Source organism: Amborella trichopoda, chromosome 2 (assembly GCF_054954075.1).
Source record: "Amborella trichopoda isolate Santa Cruz 75 chromosome 2, AtrichopodaSantaCruz75HAP2 v2.0, whole genome shotgun sequence".
Lineage (NCBI taxonomy): Eukaryota > Viridiplantae > Streptophyta > Magnoliopsida > Amborellales > Amborellaceae > Amborella > Amborella trichopoda.
In genome coordinates, this window is record NC_142337.1 from 12,529,913 (window position 1) to 12,534,382 (window position 4,470).

The following is a 4,470-nucleotide window of genomic DNA, read 5'->3' on the forward strand; positions in this document are numbered from 1 at the left end:
AACACAATTATAATAAAAAAATTTACCCAACATAATCTTCATAAGAGATTAGTAAAAGCTCAATTGAAATAAGATGACTCTTTAGTTTCTTCCAATAGTTCAAAATTTTCTAATGTAATTACCAAACCTTATAGTTTATTAATCAAACTTATTTCTATTTTTTAACTTGTACCATAAAGATTTTTAATTTGGTATCATAAATTTATTGTTTATTGAATTTATATAGATAGATATTTGAAAGACTTTTATAAAAAATAAATAAAAGTAAGGCTCATCATAATAAAAACATGTTATTCCAATCATATTATGTCAATGACTTATCATGTTGAAATCAAAGTTTAGAAGACATGTGATTCCATGTAAGTGCCAAAGGCATGCAAAATAAGTAAGAAATTGTTTGATGATGACTTTAGAATGGTGCAAGTTATTATTAGAATTTTTTTTTGGAATGGTGATGATGTTATTATTAGAAAATCTTTTTTGAATGATGTGATGATGACTTTAATTCCGTATTTTAGTGGAATTTGTGGCAAAAGAAAGAAAGAAATGATAGTTTATAGGCAAGTGTTGGTAAAATGTTGGTAATGCATTTCCCATATTTCTTCTAAACATTGCCAGCCAAGTATTTTTCAAGTTGCATCTAAATACTACTCAAACAGTAACAATCCATTTACAAGTAATGTATTACGTCAGTAATATATTTCACAGACAATATTTTTCCAGGTATCCAAATGGCCCCTTAATGATTTCCATAGGCACTGCCGATCTTAGAAAATGGTGTGGAGAACCATTGGTCAAATAATTGGGAAGGTGTTGTTGGTCACACCTACTACATTGATAATTTCAACACCCAACTCCAGATTCCTTTTTGCCATGACACAATGTGAGAAGAGGTGGTCTATATCTTCTTTTATCTTTTCACATGAGGCAAATATTGGTGAACATTGTACCTCTCTTTCTTAATCTACTAATTGTTTGCAGTCCACGCAATCTTAAAATCCAAACAAAACATTGAATTTTATGAGGGATAAGAAGGTCCTTAACCTTGGTAGACAAGAACAAATGTTAAAATCTGTCCCAAGAGACCAACCGCTCTATTGAAATCTCATAACCCCAAGTAGGCTCCAAAATGATTTCATCTCTTTTGGTTGGACAATGATAATGTAGCTATAGTTTCTTTAATAATAGGTAGTCAGGGTACAACAACATTACGACATAATGACTAGAGTTCTATTTCTATCATGGGTAATTCTATTATAGTTAAGGGACCCTTTTCTTACTAAACTACCCCAAAAAAAGAAAAAGAAAACTATGCTGCACAACAAAACAGTCACTCTTTGATATCTGCACTCTATGAACCACATTTTGTTCAAGATGAAGCCTTGTATCATACCCTCAGCTATTTCTTGCTGGTTGTCACTTTGTGAATTCTATGGATGGTCCCGCTTTAGGGGTCCTTAACAAAATCCATTATTTGCCAAAATAATGTCACTACAACTACCTACCAACACTATTCTATAATGGTTAACATTTCTTCAATGTTCTAGAACTTACCTCTTTCCCTAATATCATACCCCAATTTATGCCCATATTTACTACATACCATCACCTCTTTCCACAATTCGCCCGTGTTAGTTGATTATCTCAAGTAATGTTCATAAGTTTTCAATTTAGTTATACTCGGACCTCCGACTTTTTTGGTACACAAACTTTATCCCATGTTACCAAATGGAGCTTTTTGCATTCCCAATTGGCAGACAGATGCATCTGTAGTTGTAGAGGTAAAGTGCAAATTCAAATTTTATCATGGTATATAATTTTGATGTAAAATGTTCTTAGGATTATCTCAAATTCTATTTTTATATCTAATTATAAAATTTTAAATTTTAAAAATAGTTAAAATCAAGTAGATCTATAAACATATGAAAATCTTGAAAATGGACGGTGTAAATAATATGTTGTAAAATGCACTATTTCTGAGACTTAAAATCTTTTTATTTTTCATGGTCATACATTTTGATGTCGAGATGATCAATTAAAGGGTTTTTCAACATTAAAACTACCTTTTCCGATTGATTTTTGAGGTACATCGGTAGTTCTACATTATAAGGTTGCATCCTTATATAAACTTTTTCCTTCTTCATTAGATACCCAAAGGAACTTCCTCATCAATTTCTCGAGAGTCCTGGGAGTTTGGTTAGGCATTCTAAATCAAAACATATAGATTTGAGAGGGTCAATTCTAGCAAAGTGAGTTTTCTAGTAAGAGATACATACTTGGGCTTCCAAAGGTCCAATTTCATTTGAAATCTATCAACTACATGATCTGTTGGCAATTGATCAAAACACTAAAGGCCAAGGTATTCAGATGGGAAGGAATTCATGCCATGACTTATCACCTCATTAGCCTCCTTCTGTCTTCCTCATAGCTATGACAAGAACCTTGATTTCCAAGTTGATCTAGGTAAGTGACAACCTGATAGCATTTCAAAAAACACCATAAATTTTTTTTATGAAATTCTCAAGCATCACAATATATCAACTATCATCTGCATATAACAAATTGCAAATAGTTGGACCATCCCCGCAGTTTTGAAACAGGAGATCAAGCATGATGCACACATTATGTTGATCATATGTGTAAACGATTTTGCCACAGCAGCAAAAAAAAAAGGGAGATGAGGAATCTATTTGACTTAACCCTTTAGTTGGTGTGAAGTAACATACAGCTCGGGTCATTCATAAAGATCAAGAAGTTAATTTTGGAGTGGTCCATCCTCCACTTCCTTATTAACAATTATTTGTCCACTCAATAGACTTTGTCAAGATCGATTTCCGCAATTTCAGTAATTTCCCTAGTGGGTTTTCAAATATTTTATAGAATGTAAACACCTATAATCCATAAGGTTTTTTTTTTGGGTGAATCAGTGGAAAGAGGGCCCCTACATTTAGTAGGAATTGAGCCTAGGATTGCAAATTGTCGAGTGCTAACCAATTAAGCTCCGGCTCTTTTCCTAAAATGATGCATAATTTGATCTTTGATGAGAGCATATTGAGGTTGAAAATAACAAGGCTTAGGACCATTTTCAGCATATTGGCCAGCACATTTGAGATCACTTTGTAGACAGTACTGTTTACACCTCAACTTGAAATTGCCCCAAGCTCAAGGTCCAAAGTAGGGGTAATTTGAAAAAAGATATATAAAAAAAAAAAATAGGTATAAATTTAAATAAGATTTTGGGGAGACTTCTTCAATAAATTGGGAGATATCTGCTTAAAGATTTCTTTTTTACTAGATGTTGCTCCTGTAGGATGACATTACACTTGCTTTCTTGGATAAATGTAACTCTTTCTAAAATTTTAATATCCATTTTTTAACTACTGATTATTTTCAAGAAAAACGTTTATACTTCATAACATTAAATGTTTTGTTCGAGAGACTAATTTTATAATGTGCTCCCTCGATAGCAAACATATTAAATTTTTTTTACGAGGGATAGACTTGTTCCTCCTCCATTATAGAAGTGTCTTTTTTCAGTGAAAGATCAGCTCAGACCTTGAAGTTCCGAACCGGTTCATTTACAAAACAAAAGTTAATTCAAAACTTTAAGTTTCAAACTAATCTCTTGATAAAAAAAAAAAAAAAAAAGTCCCCGGTTTAGAAGTTGATCGAATTGAGAGTGATTTGGAAAAAAATAAAAAATTCGACAAAAAAGACACAAGTGTAAACTGATTATGTTTTTTAAAGATTGTGCTGTTTAGAAGGTGTCAATCGTAAATAATCGGGCCTAATTTCTATAAAAGGTTGCAACCTTAAACAATCCAATTAAATCACACCTCCAAATTTTACCCTAACATATAATTTTGTTGTAAAAAATTATTAAGATTATCTAAAAAGATATTTTCATATCTAATTATAAAATTTTAACTCTAAAAATGGTTAAGATCAAGTAGATCTATAAACATATAAAAATCTTGAAAATAGACGATCTAGATAATGTATTGCAAGATGCACTACTTCTGGGACTTAAACTCTTTCTTTTTTCATATTCATACATCTAGATAGCGGGATGATCAATTAGATGGGTTTTTAATATTAAAACAACCTTTTCCAGTAGATTTTTGTAGATTTTTGAGGTGCATATTTGATTCTACATTTCAAGGTTAGAACCTCACATGAACTTTTCCTAATAATGTAACCCGGTTTCATGACGGAAGGCAACCGACTGCCTCTCTTATGCATTTTCCCTTTGTGGAGGTATCCACCGTCCGATCCAACAAATGGCTGACAGTGACGAATAAAAAGATGCATAGTGTACTCCTGCAGGAGCTCGATGTGCTCGCTCAAAGCTTCATCTGTTTGCGGTGGTGAAAAACTGAAAACTTCACTCTCCGCAGAGCACAAAAATTATGTCCCGTTTTGGAGCGGTACAGAAATATCTGCGACATACCTCCAATTATCAATCTTTTT